Below are 21,793 nucleotides of genomic sequence, written 5' to 3'. Positions count from 1 at the left end.
CTTTACCTGGGGAATGCGGCACCTGTAGCCCATTTCCTGCACACGCCTGTGCACGGTGGCTCTGGATGTTTCCACACCAGACTCAGTCCACTGCTTCCTCAGGTTCCCCAAGGTCTGGAATCGGTCCTTCTCCACAATCTTCCTCAGGGTCCGGTCTCCTCTTCTCGTTGTACAGCGTTTTCTGCCACATTGTTTCCTTCCAACAGACTTACCATTGAGGTGCCTTGATACAGCACTCTGGGAACAGCCTATTTGTTGAGAAATTTCTTTCTGGGTCTTACCCTCTTGCTTGAGGGTGTCAATGATGGCCTTCTTGACATCTGTCAGGTCGCTAGTCTTACCCATGATGGGGGTTTTGAGTAATGAACCAGGCAGGGAGTTTTTAAAAGCCTCAGGTATCTTTTGCATGTGTTTAGAGTTAATTAGTTGATTCAGAAGATTAGGGTAATAGGTCGTTTAGAGAACCTTTTCTTGATATGCTAATTTATTGAGACAGGTTTTTTGGGTTATCAGGAGTTGTATGCCAAAATCATCAGTATTAAAACAATAAAAGACCTGACAAATTTCAGTTGGTGGATAATGAATCTATAATATATGAAAGTTTAATTGTAATCATTACATTATGGTAAATAATGAAATTTAACACTATATGCTAATTTTTTGAGAAGGACCTGTAGGTGCAACACTCCTCTCCCACCATCCCACAGACTCCTCCTTTCTCAGCTAAGATCATATCAAGGGCTAGTCGGTTTTTGGAGGGTCATTCTAGTGTTAGGGCCCAATTCCTCAACTATACCCTGGAAAGCATCACAGATAAAATTGACAAACCTTTGTTCACTGTAATATATGTAATTGATCCAATCAACATTTTTATTAATCTGCACCTGTGGGATTATGGAAGCAAAGCCAGCAAACATCTGGTTTTGGGCTTTAAATTGGTCAGGCACCCCCCTTAGCACTCCAATGCCATCGACATATACTAATGGATCTTCTTCATAACTCATGTGGAGCTGATCGAGACTTCTCCTCTTTCGGGTATATTCATCAGGTGTCTCTGGATCCCAAGGTAAAATCTTGAACTGCACAGCTAGTTTAACAAGGGTACATTGACCTGTCCAGGCATTAGGCAACCTAGGACGGAGCTTACCATCTCCACATAACCAATAAATGTCGTACATATACTGTGTATGATTAGCTAGCAAATCAGTATCTAGAAAACTGTTCTCTTTGCAGAAATCTGTCTCGAAGACCCCTACTGGTGTACCTGTAGTGTCGTGGGAATTATAGCAGGTATAATTATCAGCTAATACGGTTATCCCGCCTGGGACCTTTAGTTTAGGTGCTTCATGAATTAGTGGGACATAATCTGAGCAATCAGTGGGCTTTAAATCCTTCAACAGATTCATAACACAGGTAGTGGTATTAAGTATATCCAATATATCCCAAATTTGATCATCTGGATAATCTGTGGCCCTAACCAATTTATCCCACATTTGTATAACTGACAATTTTATTGGCTATACCCATCTGTACTACTAATCTTTCATGATATTGTACAAACTTATTATTCAAGGATATTAAGGAATTTAGACTGTCCCATGCGGTTACCAATATTATTATATGGAAATACGACCGTCATACAAGGGTTCTAGTCCGTGTCTTCTGACATAGCTTTTCACGACCATAAAACCACCAGGCTTCAAATTGTGACCAATATCGGTTTCTGCTGAATCTGGAAGGGAAGAAGAAACTAAAACATGGGTGTTAGTAACATTTTTACTAAGCTGAATAGCATATTGAACAGCACGGTAAGTTTCTTCTGACAACTACTGAGACTGAAATTTGCAACTAAGAACCTAGCACCAAACAATATCTCATATGGGGACAGGCCATATTTTGCAATAGGGGTAACAAGAATGTGTAAGAGCCCTGGCCATGGAGCCGTAGTCTCCTGCATCATTTTGGTCAATTGTCCCTTCAGTGTGCCGTTCAGCCTCTTAACTTTCCCACTGGATTGTGGATGGTACGGAGTATGGAGGGCTACAGTGGATCCAAGCATTGTCAGAACCTCCTGATACACATGAGAAGATAAGACCGGGTCTTGGTCACTTTCAACAACTTCTGGAACACCATATCTGCATATAACTTCCATCACCAGTTTCTTTGCTGTGGTCTTTGCAGTCACGTTGGTAACGGGGAATACTTCTGGCCAACTGGAGAACATATCGACAACCACCAGACAATATTCATACCTTCAGACTTAGGCAACGTGATGAGGTCCACCTGGAGCCTTTGGAAAGGATAGTCGGGCTTAGCAAGGTGCTTTGGGGGGTAGACGTTGAAGTTAACCGGGATTGCAGGTCTGACAGATACCTCGATGTGTGGGCCCATGCGCCCACGTGGCAATAGCAGGGTACATCTGCTTAGGGAGACACACAAGTTGGTCCTTTTTCCAGCGACCATTGTCCATATATGATCTCCATCAGCTTTCCACTGCTTCACTTCTTCCTTTGGAGATATTCTCTGCATCGTCATTAAGCGGTCTCGCGGGGTCCGGCAGAAAACCTCAGTCTGTCGTAGATCATCAGGTTCCTGTAGAGTCAGTGTTTCTTGTAACTGTTTACGCTGAGAGCGTGTGGTCACCATAGCTGGTATGGGCTGTTCAACAGGCAGGAGAGCAGCAGCTTTTCCTTGCATATCCGCAAAGGTGTTACCAACAGTCTGTGGACTGTTCCATAGTACCGTGCTCCTTAACTTTGATAATGGCCACCTGAGTAGGTAATTCGATTGAGTCCATAAGGGTTTAACAGCTTCAGCATTCTTCACTGGAGTCCTGGCAGTAGTAACAAACCCTCGATTGGCCCATAGGGCTCCAAAATCATGAGCAATACCAAATGCATACTGTGAGTCCGTGTATTTATTAGCCCGTCTGTCTTTGGCCAGAACACATGCAGTAGACAGATCCTGACGTTCTGCTTCTTGTGCTGACAGGGAGGGAGGGAGTGCAGCTGCGTGCAATACAGTGTCTTCTGTAGTAACAGAGTATCCAGTGTGGAATCTGCCAAAATCATCAGCATATCTTGAACAGTCTTTCAGGGCATTGTAAAGAGGTTGCACTATGCGGGACGTGTCCGGTATCCACTGACAACAATAAGTACATAGTCCAAGAAAACGTTGGAGTTCAGTCTCACCCTGAAGGAGACAGTGACCCAAAAATATCACTTGACCAAGGCAGAACCGAAGTTTCGAGGCCGAAACCCGACAGTTCAGATCTGCCAGATACTTGCGAAAACTAACAGTGGCAACAATGGCTTCCTGCTCTGTCTGTGCACACAACAAAAAACAAAAAATTACCAACATACTGAAGCAACATGACATAAGGATATTCTAACTGACAGGGTTAGAGACACTATCCCCCCCCCCCTTTTTTTTTTTTTTTTTTAACAAACTGATTGGGAAAGGGCATGTAAGATACACATCTCATTATACTCATCTACATAGGGGTTATATAACATAAATACCATCTGACCATCATCTTGGCTCACCAACTCTCTAGGTCTGCTCAGGTGCACTTATACATCCACCATATTATTTTTGTCTTTATAATGGGAAAGGTTTGTTCTCAGGGTCAGCCAATTATTTTAGCGTAGCTAGCTAGTCAGAGGGTTTCCAGGGATAATACTCCTGTATCTGTCTTACACTACCTGATGTGGTTGGTTCTCTGGTGGTGGGGGTGACTAGATGACCGGTTGGGGGTGACATGACATGCTGGTCTACAGCTCCTTCCCAAAAGGATTACTGTCAGCCTACTCCCAAAAGTTAATGTCCCCACTACCTACTAACCACAATCCTGTGTCAGCTTCTTATATCACTACATGTGATCTTATCTGGACAGGATTCAGCGTAATTCACTTAGGTTGGGTTGCAGCACAGATTATACAAATATTTCTCCAGTCTGGATTTGTCTGACCGCAATGTTTACAAGTCCATCTGTCTTGTCTTGGTCTGAGAGTTAACATAGCGAGAGAGATTTCCAGACACAGGGTTAAAATAGATATTGGAGTATGAGACTGGATTTGTGTAAGGGAGGGGGGCTGGAGCTGAAGTCTTTCTCTTGGGCCACTGATAAGGAATGGAGCTGCGAGCTGTGTCCTTGCAACTGTGGCGGGGGGAGGGGGACTAGAGAGTGAGTAAAGATTGCTGCAGCTGCTGATACAGAATGGGTTAAGTTCTTCTAAAAACTTTGGCCCCCTTTCTCTGGCCCGCAGCACAAAGAGGAAAAATCACAAACAATTCGCGCAGGGGTTCACCCCTCCCATCGAGTGTCTCGGAAAACCACACAGAGTAGCGGAATACAGCAATTCTCAGACTCAATTAATTTCTACAAAACCTTCACACAACTCATTTGCCAGAACACCCTAGAAAAACTAATAATTGAGGTATTTTATAACCAAACACGGGCTCTGCATCCTTTCATCTTTCCTCTCCATCAACCTTTTTGTTCTCTATGAGATGGTGCCATGTAGACGGCTGCAATCTCCCTGTCGAGGGCAATCCTACATGCTTGTACAATCTCTCAACATTCTTGACTGCCTTCTTCCCCTCCCGTAACCGTGACGCTACTATTGTCTTGACTTCCACAGCATCCTCACTTAACTGGTGGGGCACGGACTTCTTCTGCTTCAAGAGACGCAACATGACTCACAGAATACTACACCCTGCTGCAGCCCAGGATCGCTGACAGCGGTAACAACACTGGTTTCCCATCGAAAAAAAAAAAACACGGAGCCTCTCGTTCGACGTGCTGTCCCTAACCTCTGAACACCAGTGATTAACAGTCTACCCTGTCACGATATTCTAACCAGTCGGGAGGCGGTCTCCTAGTGAGAGCCCTCCACAGAAAAACAGGTGGTCCCCTCTCGGGACGTCTTAATTACCTAGTTGGTACAATATCACAGAGGCTGCGTCTCCTGTCCCTTTCTCAAAGCCGCCCCCAATCCACAAACTTCCCAATCTTTCACTCTATCACTACTAGGCAATAGTCACGGGTAGGGTGGTTGAATGGAGTACAATGACCGGTGGAGGAGGTGTGGTGTACACGAGGATGCGCAGAGTGCGACGTCTCTCAGTTGCTGGTTCGAAGCGTGGCACGGGATCGCGCTCGGTCTCACCACTCGACCGGTCACTCCCCAGACCCAAGGAGACCACAGACTAACCAATAATGGCTGAAACACTAGCAAGTGTGACACATACATAGTATGTGATCTCCACTTACCGTGTTTGGAGGGTGATCAGTCCTCGAGGTCAGCCACTACGGGTGTCATCCACGGACGTCCAGGCATGGGTCCAGGGGGTCTCGGATCGCGGGCCACGCCCCACGTTGGTTGCGCCAAATTGTCGGGGTCGTCACGACAATACCCTTCATCCACCAGTCATTCCAAATCAGATTAAGAGCATGTTGGTACCGGAGTGAAGGATGAGTCAGACAAAATGCTGGTTCAAACTCATTGCATGCTCGTACTTCCACACGTAGTGGGAACGTCACAGCAACTAACTTTATTTCCTAATACACAACATTATATGGTCCATTGGGGGAAGGTGTGCAGAGGGCGGGGTTAGGCGGGGTTTGAGCAATGTATCTAGTATTCAGTCCCTCTGGTTTGCTCTGACATCATCTGATGAATCTTCCTTTCTCCACGTCGCTCTAAGTTTCGATTTCAAGAGAAATGATACTTGGCTTCTGGAATGTGAAACTCTCTTCTGTAATTAGGGCAAAGGTGAATACTGGCAGCCATCTTAAATACAATTACATTTGCATTAGCAAGCGAAGGGAAAAACTTATTGTTTCACAGCATAAGAATATATAAAAGTACAAAAATGTATAAAGAAAATATATTTTTACCTTGACAGTGTCAGCGCCGGCAGTAACAGCGGTGATGTCACCGCTGTGCTCTGCTTTACGGCTGGCACTGACACAGTCAGGGACACAGGGAAGCATTAGCAGCGCTCATGCCGAAAGCAGTTTTAACCCTGTGGACGCCGGGGACGTGACAGACATCAGAATGTGAGTATATACTGTTTTTTTGTTTTACTTTTATAATGGTAACCAGGGTAAATATCGGGTTACTAAGTGCGGCCCTGCGCTTAGTAACCCGATATTTACCCTGGTTACAAGTGAACACATCGCTGGATCGGCGTCACACATGCCGATCCAGCGATGACAGCGGGTGATCAGCGACCAAAAAATGGTCCTGATCATTCCCCAACAACCATTGATCTCCCAGCAGGGGCCTGATCATTGGTCGCTGTCACACATAACGAGATCGTTAGCGGGATGGTTGCTATGTCACCAAAAGCGTGACGTTGCAACGATATCGTTAACGATATCATTATGTGTGACTCCAGCTTAAGAAGAGTAATGAAATTATTGCTTTCCATGATTACCATCTTGGGTCTGGCCTTATGTATGCATAAGATCCAGATTGCACGTCTTCCTCTGCTTACTGTCACTGAATAGAAACATTGATTCCTGAGGATGAACTGATAAGCAAGCATATCACTAATAAAACACAGCAAACAAATCTCTAATAGAACACAACAATAAGATTGACATAACTAGTGCTCCGTTCTGGAAAAAGTCTGCATCCCTTAGAGCCGTGGATTCCGCTCTACGTCCATTGGTCCAATAGTCTTTAGAACAAGGCCAGCTCCTCATACAAAGTTTTTTGCTTCAGTGTTTTTAGATCTTTTAGTCCTATAAGTAATGAAATATATTTATTTTAATTAGAATTATTTACAATTTAATTTGAATTATTTAAGTATTTAATAAGTTTTTACACTTTTATTGACATATGCATCAAGTCTATGCAAAGACTCAGTATTTAAAATCTTGACCATTATTTTTCTGGACTTCTGCAATTCACTCTATCAGCTAGATATAAATTTCTAGGCTGTCAAATCCTGACTGATGACAGCTCATTGTTGCCTAATCAGTGCTTGGAGTTTCTCACAATTTTTGTTTGTCCACCTGCTTTTTAATGATTAACCAGAGGTTTTTGATAGGATTGAGATCTGAGATGTTTCCTGTTCATGGACACGAAATTTGAATGTTTTTTTCAACTAGCCACTTAGTTATCACTTTTGCCTTGTGACATGGTCTCCATCATACTGGAAAAAGAATCACTAAATTGCTCCTGGATCATTGAGACAAGTTTCTCTTGGGAGATGATTAGATCCCATTTTTTATTCATGGCAGTGTTCTTAGGCTAAAATGGGAGTGAGCTTAGTCCCTTGAATGGTAATAGACAGAAGTTGATGATCTGTGCTAATTTCCAACCTCTATTATCTGAAAATTACAACATACATAAGAAGAAAAAAGAGCCTACAATTCCCTAATGTAACTACTCATATTCAGAAATAACTTTTGCCATAGAAACCATCTGAAAAGTTTAAATACAGGGTGGTCCAAAAGTAGGTGGACAGTCTGTGTAAGGCTGTGTGCACACGTTGCGTTTGATTAGAATCATCAGACCAGAAAGAAAAAAAAAAAGAAAAAAGAAAAAAAAAAAAAAGATCATGTCCATAAAAATGGGAGCACCTCAGACAGATAAATAAAATGCAAAGTTTTTATTATATATCAACAAGATAATATACCACACACAAAAAACATAGAATATAAAAACATTTAAAAGTGCAAAGTGCAACAGACAAAAAGAAAAACACAGCAGTCATATCCTAATATAGGGAAAATGACAACCCACAACCCTATCTTCTCCCAAGATAACAAGGATATATATATGTACACAAACGTGGTAACCCAAAGAACAGTTCCGCGATCACATATACTATATAGATAAACAATAGGAAATTCTCAACCTCAGAAGGGACAATGCAGTGCATACAAGCGCATGTCGCTACTTGATATCACAGTACCATATAGACCTACAAAAACAACCAAAATGTAATGCTCACCGGCACGTGCAATCCCATGCCTGGGCAGTTGTTGAAACAAGGCTCCCTCTGTTACCTGCATACGATCCGGTCTCTCATATGCCTATGGATCTTTTTGCAGTGTGGGCTCCTGTTTAATTTTGACATGTATGTGACCATTGTGTCCAGCATGCTCTTTTCCTAGGTGCTAGGAGCCTTGTTTCAACAACTGCCCAGGCATGGGATTGCACGTGCCGGTGAGCATTACATTTTGGTTGTTTTTGTAGGTCTATATGGTACTGTGATATCAAGTAGCGACATGCGCTTGTATGCACTGCATTGTCCCTTCTGAGGTTGAGAATTTCCTATTGTTTATCTATATAGTATATGTGATCGCGGAACTGTTCTTTGGGTTACCACGTTTGTGTACATATATATATCCTTGTTATCTTGGGAGAAGATAGGGTTGTGGGTTGTCATTTTCCCTATATTAGGATATGACTGCTGTGTTTTTCTTTTTGTCTGTTGCACTTTGCACTTTTAAATGTTTTTATATTCTATGTTTTTTGTGTGTGGTATATTATCTTGTTGATATATAATAAAAACTTTGCATTTTATTTATCTGTCTGAGGTGCTCCCATTTTTATGGACATGATCTTTTTTTTTTTCTTTCTGGTCTAATTGTAGCTTTTCAAGTCCTTGGTGAGCCCCAGCATGTAATTATTTAGACATATATCTAGTGGTGCCCTCCGCTTTTCTCTATGTTCATCTGATTAGAATCATCCCTATCCCTCCTAGAGCCCGACAGAAGCTGACCGTGGACAGATGTTTTGGCTCGCAAGTAACCCTTTTTGATACACCGCTTGCTGTAACCACGTGCATGGAAATGGTCCTGAAGGTCCAGCGCCTGCGTCTCAAAACGCACGTCTGAACATAACCTATTGATTCGCAGGAGCTGGCCTATCAGAACCGCCCCTACCATGGATGGAGTGTGGCCTGATGAAGCATGTAAAAGAGCATTCACGGAAGTTTCCTTCATATACACATCAGTTTGAACCATATTGTCATCACCAATAGAAATCTGGGTGTCCAAAAAATCTATTTTTCAATCATGATGTTTAAACGTAAATTTTACATTATACTTGTTTTTATTAAGAAAAGAAAAAACGTAAACAGATCCACCTCCGAGTCCTGCCAAACAATCAAAAGGTCATCAATATAGCGGTACCAACTGATGACCTGGGAGGCGGCACATGCGCCATCCCCGAAAACCTCCCTCTCCCAAAAGCCAAGAAAAAGGTTTGCGTAGGATGGCGCACATGCCGTGCCCATAGCGGTACCACGTTGCTACAAGAAAAAACGATCTTTAAAAGTAAAAAATTATGAGTCAATTCAAATTTCAATAAATCAAGAATCAAAAATTGCAGCATGACATCCAGATTACTTATGCCAAGAAAGAACTCGATGTTGATGCGCAATGCAGGTGTTCAAGGATTCCACACCCACTTGACCAACAACATGCCGGGCTCCAGGGTCAGGCCGTCCAGTCTCCGAAGGACATCCGTTGTGTCTTTGACATAGGAGGGAAGCGTCTCCACCAGAAGGTGCAGATAATAATCAATGAATTTACATATTAGATCACCTAACCCTCCCACATCAGAGACAATGGGACAACCTGGAGGTACCACTGGGTCCTTATGAACTTTAGGTAATAAATAAAATGTGGGAATTGTCAGAGACTGGACAAATAAGCCTTCAAAAACCTTTTTGGTGAAAACTCCCTGAGAAAGCACCAATTCAAGAATCCAGAGGAACTCATTCTGAAAGGTGGAGACCAGATTATGTGTAAGAATAGAGTAGGCCTCTTTTTCCTTCAACTGCCTAAAGGCCTCATACATCCTGGTAGGCCAAACCACCACATTCCCCCTTGTCAGCAGGCTTAAAAACCACATCACAAAATACACTCATTTCAGAGAGCGCTTGCCTCTGAATACCCATTAAATTGTCATTTACTCTCCCAGTAGGGATATTTCTAAGTTCTTGCATCACCAACTTACAAAAAATTTCCACTTGCGGGCATAGCGACAGGAAGGGGAACGTGGTGGATTTAGGGAGAATAGATTTAGGGAAATTACCTGTGTAGATATGGATTTGTAAGGCCTCCTGTTTAGCCCTGGTATTAAGATCCACATCTGATTGGTTCTTTGAGTGTAATTTTTTACAAAAAAAAAGAATCTTCCCTGTAGTGAAAAAATCTAAATTATTATTGGGCATAAATGTTAAACCTAACCGCAAGACTTCACATTGAGTCTCAGTTAATACATGAGAGGACAAATTGATTACCTCTAAAATGTTTTTGCTTTTCTTATCCTTAGACTTAGACTATCTGAAAATTATGTTGGAGCCTTCAACATTTTGATGATGCAACAGCTGGAATTATTGGTTTTAAAGCCTATTACCTTGTGTGGTTTTAAAACTCACAACAAAAGTTGAGCAGTTACTGTATTTCTCAATCCTATATTATTTATCGTATAAGACTCTATTGCATTTGTATTGTAGATCCCCCTATCTTTCAAGTTACTTGAATGAAAATTAACCCCACAAATGAATGGTCTTAGGATACACTATTATTAGCATAATACGGTACACATGATCAGGCACCTCTTTTCTCCAGACAATCATTCTTCCAGATGTCCAAACAGTCTGAAATGGGTTTTATTAGAGAAAATAACATTATCCCAGTTACTTCTCGCGTTTCCTGCAGAAAGTCAATCTGTCTTTGATGTTTGTCTTGGAGTGAAGTGGAATCTTTATTTTTATATAGCGCTAATATATTTGCAACACTTTACACACATTATCATTGCTGTCCCTGATGGAGTTCACAATCTAAATTTCCTATCAGTATGTCTTTGGAATGGGGGAGGAAACCGGAGAACCCACAGAGAACATACAAACTCCTTGCAAATGTTGTCCTTGGTGGGATTTGAACCCAGGACTCCAGTGCTGCAAGGCTACAGTGCTAACCACTCAGCCACTGTGCTGCCCAAAGATGCACAGACAATTGCCTGCTGCTATTCCTGAGCAAATTCTGCATTGCTGCTGAAGTGATTCTGTAGTTGAAACCTCTTTAGGAGACGGTCATTGTATTTGCTGGATTTTCTTGGGCATCCTGAAGCCATCTGCACAGCAACTGAACCTTTCTTTTTGAAATTCTTGCTGATCTGAAAAATGGTGGATTTAAGTTAAATTTTACAAGTAGCAAGGTTCTTGCCTGTAAAGCCATTTTGATGAAAAGCAATGATAACTGAACATGTTTCTTTGGAAGTAACCATGATTGACAGAATACAATGGTTTCAGCCACCAGTCCCTTTTAAAGCAACCAATCTGCTCATATAATTCAATCAGCATGACAAAATGATATAAGCTGCCTTGTCCTAGTTAACACTTTTGCCTGAGATAGAGAAAATATTACTGAAATGATCAAAGGAGGTCATTTTGTGGCAAGTCTGAGTTTCAGTGGGAAAGGAGTTTTTTTATTTAATGTTCATGGCAAGCAATGACTTTTCAACTCATCGGGTCACTTTTCATAGCAGTATAGAATGCTATAAAATCTGAAGCAGCAAACTTTATAAAAAAAAAACTAAATTTGTGTCAGTTTAAAAACGTTTCTCCAAGATTGTAGATTGGCTTGATTACAATGAGCCGACGAAAAATAAAGTCAAGCAGAGCTGACATGAGAAAAAGTTGACTCAGTTGCTTCTTTGCTCTAATGAACAAAACCCCCATTGATTAGACAACCCCATTTTATCTTACACAATCCTTTTAATGACCAAAAAATATGTATGAATTTACAAGTGAATTTGCATTGGCAATTAGACATTATTTTAATCTTATGTATTAGTAGGAAAATTGACATCATGTTTGACATTTGATGGGGCATTGCACAATCTTAGTTTATTTTAAAACGTTACTACATGCTTGCTAAATCTAGAATGATTGACATTTTATTATGAAAGTTAGCAATTATTTTAGTCAGTAACCATTCCAAAACTTTATTATAGTGTATTACTACCTCTGCTGAATTTCATTGACTTTTGTCTGGGACTGCTCAAAAAGAGTACAATACTTGCTGGATCTTATTAAAAAGTGCAGTGAGTCATTGCTGCACAAATTTAAAAAAAAATGTTTTTAGGCCAAAGCCTGATAAATAAATTGAAAAGAATGTACTGTACATATAGTATAAATTGGAATTTTATAAGTTGTCAACTACAAGAAAAACTAAGGCACTCACCAATAGCAGCTATTTATTTCCTAATTATTTTAGCAGTACAAATGGCAAGAAAATATGATCCAAAATCCATAGTCTTGGCCATTGAATTACTAGTGCCACTTGGTGTATCCATACTTGAAGTTAAAAGAATTATAGTGTTCTCAAGCTATGTCCAACTCCATTAAATTGCAAGTTTTAGGGATACAAAGCTGTCATTGCTGTCCCTCCCGGACTCCCTATCTGTATTTTTCGGACGTTTGTGGTCAATTCTGTACTAATATACCCTATCCTGGTACATATGGTTCCCTCATCCTCATCCTGATACACATGGCACCCTCATCCCTATCCTGGTATGTATGGCCCCCTTATCCCTATCCTGGTATGCATGGCTCCCTCATTCCTGTCCTGGTATGCATGGCTCCTTCATCCCTATCCTGGTGTGCATGGCCACCTCATCCCTATCCTGGTATGCATGGCTCCCTCATCTCTATCCTGGTGTACATGGCCCCCTTATTCCTGTCCTGGTATGCATGGCTCCCTCATCCCTATTCTGGTGTGTATGGCCCCTTCATTCCTATCCTGGTGTGCATGGCCCCCTTATCCCTATCCTAGTATGCATGGCCCCCCATCCCTAGCCTGGTATGCATGACTTCCTTATCCCTATCCTGGTAGGTGTGGCCTCCTCATCCCATCCTTGTATGCATTGCCCCCTTATCCTTCCCCTGGTATACATGGCCCCCTCATTCCTATCCTGGTATGCATGGCTCCCTCATCCCTATCCTGATATGCATGCCCCCCTTATCCCTATCCTGGCATGCATGGTCCTCATCCCCATCCTGGTATGCATAGCTCCTCATCCCGATCATGTGTGCATGGCCCCTTTTTCCCTATCCTGGCATGCATGGCCCTCATCCCCATCCTGGTATATATGGCTCCCTCATCCCTAGCCTGGTAGGAATGGTCTCTTTTATCACTATCCTGGTATGCAGGGCCCCATCCTTATCCTTGTATGATTGGCCCGCACCCCCATCCTGGTATGTATGGCCTCATCAGAAAACATTAAAAAACCAAACCATTACGCTTAGCTTCCCAGCTCTCCCTTGCATGATCTTGTTCCGATGCCAGCAGCTTCTCTATGCTTGTAAACAGCGCATGGCAGGGATGTCATACATTGCCTTCAAGCCGAAGGGCAGCTGCCAGAACACTCACTGCTCTGCGCACCGGGACTGTGTGCACATAGAGTAGTGAGTATTAGTATTAGTCTTGTGGCAACAACTCTTTATCTCTGTGTCCTCTCATTTTTGAATGACACTTTTTATTGGTAACATGATGAGCAGACCACAGGAAACAGAGAATTAGGGTTCTAGTCCTCAAATGAGCACTGTCTCCATCCATGTAACTTAGTGTCGACTGTTGTGAATTCTGTTGTCGAACTCCCTCCTGTGGTCGTGAATGGTACTTCGGCGAGTTCTGTCTATGGGCTCCCTCTGGTGGCTATGAGTGAAGCTGCTGCTTCTGAGGTTCCTTACACAGGTGACGTGGGTTATCCTTTGGTTGGCTTCTCTATTTAACTCCACTCAGATCATTACTCCATGCCAGCTGTCAATGTTTTAGCATTGGTTCAGTTAGCTCCTGGATCTGCCTGGTGACCTGTCTTCTCCTGCAGAAGCTAAGTTCCTTATTGTTATTTTTGCTCATTGTTTCTTTGTCCAGCTGGTTATCCTGATTTTGTCTTGCTAGCTGGAAGCTCTGGGATGCAGAGTGGCACCCCCCGCACCGTGAGTCGGTGCGGAGGACCCTTTTGCACACTCTCCGTGGTCTTTTGTAGGTTTTTGTGCTGACCGCAAAGATTCCTTTCCTATCCTCTGTCTATTTAGTAAGTCTGACCTCCCTTTGCTGAAACCTATTTCATTTCTGCGTTTGTGACTTTCATCTTTACTCACAGTCATTATATGTCGGGGGCTGCCTATTCCTTTGGGGATTTTCTCTGAGGCAAGTTAGGCTTTATTTTCTTCTCTAGGGCTAGCTAGCTCTGAGGCTGTGACGAGGCGCCTAGGGAGCGTCAGGAGCGCTCCACGGCTATTTTTAGTGTGTGCGATAGGATTAGGGCTTGCGGTCAGCAGAGCTCCCACATCCCAGAGCTCGTCGTGTATGAGTTTAACTATCAGGTCGGGTGCTCCTAACCACCAGGTCATAACAGTACAGCTGGCCTAAAGTATTAATGCATATCAATAGAGGGATAAGAGGACTTCTGAGACCATTTTTTTTTCTCTGCACTGTGTTTTGTCTTTCTTTTCCCCTAGACCTTTGGGTGATTCAGGACACAGGTGTAGAGATGGACATTCAGGGTCTATCCTCTTGTGTGGATCATCTCACTGCAAGGGTACAAAACATTCAAGATTTTGTGGTTCAGAATCCTAAGTTAGAGCCTAGAATTCCTATTCCTGATTTATTTTCTGGGGATAGATCTAGATTCTTGAATTTCAAAAATAATTGTAAACTGTTTCTAGCTTTGAAACCCCGCTCCTCTGGTGACCCCGTTCAACAAGTAAAAATCATAATTTCTTTGTTGCGTGGTGACCCTCAAGACTGGGCATTTTCCCTTGCGCCAGGAGATCCTGCATTGCGAGATGTAGATGCATTTTTTCTGGCGCTTGGATTGCTTTATGGTGAACCAAATTCAGTGGATCAGGCAGAGAAAATCTTGCTGGCTTTGTGTCAGGGTCAGGATGAAGCGGAGGTGTACTGTCAGAAGTTTAGAAAGTGGTCTGTGCTTACTCAGTGGAATGAATGTGCCCTGGCGGCAATTTTCAGAAAGGGTCTTTCTGAAGCCCTTAAGGATGTCACGGTGGGATTTCCCACACCTGCTGGTCTGAATGAGTCTATGTCCTTGGCCATTCAGATCGATCGGCGCATGCGTGAGCGCAAAGCTGTGCACCATCTGGCGGTATTCTCTGAGCATAGGCCTGAGCCTATGCAATGTGATAGGACTTTGACTAGAGCTGAACGGCAAGAACACAGACGTCGGAATGGGCTGTTTTTACTGTGGTGAATCCACTCATGCTATCTCCGATTGTCCTAAGCGCACTAAGCGGTTCTCTAGGTCTGCCACCATTGGTACGGTACAGTCGAAATTTCTTTTGTCCGTTACTCTGATTTCCTCTCTGTCGTCCTATTCTGTAATGGCATTTGTGGATTCAGGCGCTGCCCTGAATTTGATGGACTTGGAGTGTGCCATGCGCTGTGGTTTTTTCTTGGAGCCCTTGCAGTATCCTATTCCATTGAGAGGAATTGATGCTACGCCTTTGGCCAAGAATAAGCCTCAGTACTGGACTCAATTGACCATGTGCATGGCTCCTGCACATCAGGAGAATATTCGCTTTTTGGTGTTGCATAATCTGCATGATGTGGTCGTTTTGGGGTTGCCATGGCTACAGGTCCATAATCCAGTGTTGGATTGGAAATCTATGTCTGTGTCCAGCTGGGGTTGTCAGGGGGTACATGGTGATGTTCCATTGCTGTCAATTTCGCCTTCCACTCCTTCTGAAGTCCCTGAGTTTTTATCAGATTACCGGGATGTATTTGAAGAGCCCAAATCTGGTGCCCTACCTCCTCATAGGGATTGCGACTGTGCTATTAATTTGATTCCTGGTAGTAAGTTTCCTAAGGGCCGTCTGTTTAATTTATCTGTCCCAGAGCATGCCGCTATGCGGAGTTATATAAAGGAATCCTTGGAGAAGGGTCATATTCGTCCGTCGTCATCACCGTTGGGAGCAGGGTTCTTTTTTGTGGCCAAGAAGGATGGTTCTTTGAGACCTTGTATTGATTACCGCCTTCTTAATAAGATCACAGTCAAATTTCAGTATCCTTTGCCGCTGCTGTCTGATTTATTTGCTCGGATTAAGGGGGCTAGTTGGTTCACGAAGATAGATCTTCGAGGGGCATATAATCTTGTGCGAATTAAACAGGGTGATCAATGGAAAACAGCATTTAATACGCCCGAGGGCCATTTTGAGTACCTGGTTATGCCATTCGGGCTTTCTAATGCTCCATCTGTGTTTCAGTCCTTTATGCATGACATCTTCCGAGAGTACCTGGATAGATTTATGACTGTATATTTGGATGACATTTTGGTCTTTTCGGATGATTGGGAGTCTCATGTGAAGCAGGTCAGAATGGTGTTCCAGGTCCTTCATGCGAATTCCATGTTTGTGAAGGGGTCAAAGTGTCTCTTTGGAGTTCAGAAGGTTTCATTTTTGGGTTTCATTTTTTCCCCTTCTACTATCGAGATGGACCGTGTTAAAGTTCAGGCCATTTACGATTGGACTCAGCCGACATCTGTGAACAGCTTGCAGAAGTTCCTGGGCTTTGCTAATTTTTATCGTCGCTTCATCGCTAACTTTTCCAGTATTGCTAAACCGTTGACTGATTTGACCAAGAAAGGTGCTGATGTGGTCAATTGGTCCTCTGCGGCTGTAGCGGCTTTTCAGGAGTTGAAGCGTCGTTTTGCTTCTGCCCCCGTGTTGTGCCAGCCAGATGTTTCGCTCCATTTTCAGGTGGAGGTTGATGCTTCTGAAATTGGAGCAGGGGCTGTTTTGTCGCAAAGAAGTTCTGATGGCTCGGTGATGAAACCCTGTGCCTTCTTTTCTAGAAAATTCTCGACTGCTGAGCGCAATTATGATGTGGGCAATCGGGAGTTGTTAGCCATGAAGTGGGCATTCGAGGAGTGGCGACATTGGCTTGAAGGAGCTAAATATCGCGTGGTGGTCTTGACGGATCACAAGTATTTGACTTATCTCGAGTCTGCCAAACGGTTGAATCCTAGACAGGCTCGATGGTCACTCTTTTTCTCCCGTTTTGATTTTGTGGTTTCATACCTTCCGGGATCTAAGAATGTGAAGGCTGATGCCCTGTCAAGGAGTTTTGTGCCTGACTCTCCGGGTGTTCCGGAGCCGGCGGGTATTCTTAAAGAAGGGGTAATTTTGTCTGCCATTTCCCCTGATTTGCGGCGTGTGCTGCAAAAGTTTCAGGCTGATAGACCTGACCGTTGTCCTACGGAGAAACTGTTTGTCCCTGATAGATGGACTGGTAGAGTTATTTCGGAGATTCATTGTTCAGTATTGGCTGGTCATCCTGGAATCTTTGGTACCAGAGATTTGGTGGCTAGATCTTTTTGGTGGCCTTCTTTGTCACGGGATGTGCGTTCTTTTGTGCAGTCCTGTGGGATTTGTGCTCGGGCTAAGCCCTGCTGTTCTCGTGCCAGTGGGTTGCTTTTGCCCTTGCCGATTCCAAAGAGGCCCTGGACGCATATTTCCATGGATTTTATTTCTGATCTCCCTGTTTCTCAAAAGATGTCGGTCATTTGGGTGGTTTGTGATCGCTTCTCTAAGATGGTCCATTTGGTACCCTTATCTAACCTGCCTTCCTCCTCTGATTTGGCGCCATTGTTTTTCCATCATGTGGTTCGTTTGCATGGCATTCCAGAGAACATCGTCTCGGACAGAGGTTCCCAGTTTGTTTCGAGGTTTTGGCAGTCCTTTTGCGCTAAGATGGGCATTGATTTGTCTTTTTTTTCGGCTTTCCATCCTCAGACTAATGGCCAAACCGAACGAACTAATCAGACTTTGGAGACATATCTGAGATGCTTTGTTTCTGCTGATCAGGATGATTGGGTGTCCTTCTTGCCTTTGGCTGAGTTCGCCCTTAATAATCGGGCCAGCTCGGCTACTTTAGTTTCTCCTTTTTTCTGCAATTCTGGTTTCCATCCTCGTTTCTCTTCAGGGCAGGTTGAGCCTTCGGACTGTCCTGGTGTGGATGCGGTGGTGGACAGGTTGCAGCAGATTTGGACTCATGTGGTGGAAAATTTGACATTGTCCCAGGAGAAGGCTCAACGTTTCACTAACCGCCGGCGTTGTGTTGGTCCCCAACTTCGTGTTGGGGATTTGGTTTGGTTGTCATCTCATCACATTCCTATGAAGGTTTCCTCTCCTAAGTTTAAGCCTCGTTTCATTGGACCATATACAGGTCCTTCTCAAAAAATTAGCATATAGTGTTAAATTTCATTATTTACCATAATGTAATGATTACAATTAAACTTTCATATATTATAGATTCATTATCCACCAACTGAAATTTGTCAGGTCTTTTATTGTTTTAATACTGATGATTTTGGCATACAACTCCTGATAACCCAAAAAACCTGTCTCAATAAATTAGCATATCAATAAAAGGTTCTCTAAACGACCTATTACCCTAATCTTCTGAATCAACTAATTAACTCTAAACACATGCAAAAGATACATGAGGCTTTTATAAACTCCCTGCCTGGTTCATTACTCAAAACCCCCATCATGGGTAAGACTAGCGACCTGACAGATGTCAAGAAGGCCATCATTGACACCCTCAAGCAAGAGGGTAAGACCCAGAAAGAAATTTCTCAACAAATAGGCTGTTCCCAGAGTGCTGTATCAAGGCACCTCAATGGTAAGTCTGTTGGAAGGAAACAATGTGGCAGAAAACGCTGTACAACGAGAAGAGGAGACCGGACCCTGAGGAAGATTGTGGAGAAGGACCGATTCCAGACCTTGGGGAACCTGAGGAAGCAGTGGACTGAGTCTGGTGTGGAAACATCCAGAGCCACCGGGCACAGGCGTGTGCAGGAAATGGGCTACAGGTGCCGCATTCCCCAGGTAAAGCCACTTTTGAACCATAAACAGCGGCAGAGGCACCTGACCTGGGCTACAGAGAAGCAGCACTGGACTGTTGCTAAGTGGTCTCAAGTACTTTTTTCTGATGAAAGCAAATTTTGCATGTCATTCGGAAATCAAGGTGCCAGAGTCTGGAGGAAGACTGGGGAGAAGGAAATGCCAAAATGCCTGAAGTCCAGTGTCAAGTACCCACAGTCAGTGATGGTGTGGGGTGCCATGTCAGCTGCTGGTGTTGGTCCACTGTGTTTCATCAAGGGCAGGGTCAATGCAGCTAGCTATCAGGAGATTTTGGAGCACTTCATGCTTCCATCGGCTGAAATGCTTTATGGAGATGAAGATTTCATTTTTCAGCACGACCTGGCACCTGCTCACAGTGCCAAAACCACTGGTAAATGGTTTACTGACCATGGCATTACTGTGCTCAATTGGCCTGCCAACTCTCCTGACCTGAACCCCATAGAGAATCTGTGGGATATTGTGAAGAGAAAGTTGAGAGACGCAAGACCCAACACTCTGGATGAGCTTAAGGCCGCTATTGAAGCATCCTGGGCCTCCATAACATCTCAGCAGTGTCACAGGCTGATTGCCTCCATGCCACGCCGCATTGAAGCAGTCATTTCTGCAAAAGGATTCCCGACCAAGTATTGAGTGCATAACTGAACATTATTATTTGATGGTTTTTTTGTTTGTTATTAAAGAACACTTTTATTTGATTGGATGGGTGAAATATGCTAATTTATTGAGACAGGTTTTTTGGGTTATCAGGAGTTGTATGCCAAAATCATCAGTATTAAAACAATAAAAGACCTGACAAATTTCAGTTGGTGGATAATGAATCTATAATATATGAAAGTTTAATTGTAATCATTACATTATGGTAAATAATGAAATTTAACACTATATGCTAATTTTTTGAGAAGGACCTGTAAGATTTCTGAGGTTCTTAATCCTGTGTCATTTCGTATGGACCTTCCTGCTTCTTTTGCCATCCATAATGTGTTCCATAGGTCGTTGTTGCGGAGATACGTGGCGCCTATGGTTCCCTCCATTGTTCCTCCTGCCCCGGTGTTGGTTGAGGGGGAGTTGGAGTATGTGGTGGAGAAGATTTTGGATTCTCGTGTTTCGAGACGGAAACTCCAGTACCTGGTCAAGTGGAAGGGTTATGGTCAAGAAGATAATTCCTGGGTTTTTGCCTCTGATGTTCATGCTGCCGATCTTGTTCGTGCCTTTCATTTGGCTCATCCTGATCGGCCTGGGGGCTCTGGTGAGGGTTCGGTGACCCCTCCTCAAGGGCGGGGTACTGTTGTGAATTCTGTTGTCGAACTCCCTCCTGTGGTCGTGAATGGTACTTCGGCGAGTTCTGTCTATGGGCTCCCTCTGGTGGCTATGAGTGAAGCTGCTGCTTCTGAGGTTCCTTACACAGGTGACGTGGGTTATCCTTTGGTTGGCTTCTCTATTTAACTCCACTCAGATCGTTACTCCATGCCAGGTGTCAATGTTTTAGCATTGGTTCAGTTCGCTCCTGGATCTGCCTGGTGACCTGTCTCCTCCTGCAGAAGCTAAGTTCCTTATTGTTATTTTTGCTCATTGTTTCTTTGTCCAGCTGGTTATCCTGATTTTGTCTTGCTAGCTGGAAGCTCTGGGATGCAGAGTGACACCCCCCGCACCGTGAGTCGGTGCGGAGGACCCTTTTGCACACTCTGCGTGGTCTTTTGTAGGTTTTTGTGCTGACCGCAAAGATTCCTTTCCTATCCTCTGTCTATTTAGTAAGTCTGGCCTCCCTTTGCTGAAACCTATTTCATTTCTGCGTTTGTGACTTTCATCTTTACTCACAGTCATTATATGTGGGGGGCTGCCTATTCCTTTGGGGAATTTCTCTGAGGCAAGTTAGGCTTTATTTTCTTCTCTAGGGCTAGCTAGCTCTGAGGCTGTGACGAGGCGCCTAGGGAGCGTCAGGAGCGCTCCACGACTATTTTTAGTGTGTGCGATAGGATTAGGGCTTGCGGTCAGCAGAGCTCCCACATCCCAGAGCTCGTCCTGTATGAGTTTAACTATCAGGTCGGGTGCTCCTAACCACCAGGTCATAACAGTCAACAAATAATATCCCTGAAAGAAGACCCAGTATTTGAGAGTGGTGATGTTGTAGCTGAAGAACTAGTAGTAATAAATCCTTATCGCTGGAAGAATTAGCCATTACTAATGTAAATTAAATTCTGTTGAACCTGAAACCCTTGAAGAAAACATTAAAACCATACTATGTGTCACTTGTGTCCTCACTGTGAACAAGGGTAGACAAACATGCATTTATGTGTGGCATGTATTCAAACTCCAGCTCAATTTTCTTCAGTTTTTCTTTGGATTTTTGCATTTTTTTAAAAAACTAGGGCATGTCCTCCGTTCCTTGAGCTAGACATTTCAATTAAAAAGCTTCTCATGGCTGAAGTGCCCAGAGTTCGGGACCCAGTCTTTTGTCTGCCCTTTTCCACACTGAGGTCACTCACCACTGACACATGGTAAGGTTTTAATATTAGACAGTGTAGGGCGGTCCTATATAAGGTCACCTTGACGCTGGTGGGATGGTTCTTATGCTTTTTTTTAATCAAAAACATTGTTTACTAAGAACCCTATATTATTTAAATGCACGTTTGCTTTTGACTTATTTAGTTACAACAGTCTATATGGTCATTTTGTTTCTTGTAGGTTTTGTCTGTTTAATGGCCAATATGAACATGCGATAATGTGTTAAATGTTTAAAATCGCCTTACATTTCCCCAAAACTGCATATGGTGTTATTAATCATATATATATTGTAGCATGGCTAAAGGGTTTGTAGTCGATGGGAGGTATGTGCCACATAAGTGCCTGGTTGCTGTAATGTAGCCCGGAG

This window comes from Ranitomeya imitator, chromosome 7 (assembly GCF_032444005.1).
Source record: "Ranitomeya imitator isolate aRanImi1 chromosome 7, aRanImi1.pri, whole genome shotgun sequence".
Classification (NCBI taxonomy): Eukaryota; Metazoa; Chordata; class Amphibia; order Anura; family Dendrobatidae; genus Ranitomeya; species Ranitomeya imitator.
The sequence above is the reverse complement of the archived record's forward strand: the minus strand, read 5'-3'. Positions refer to the sequence as shown.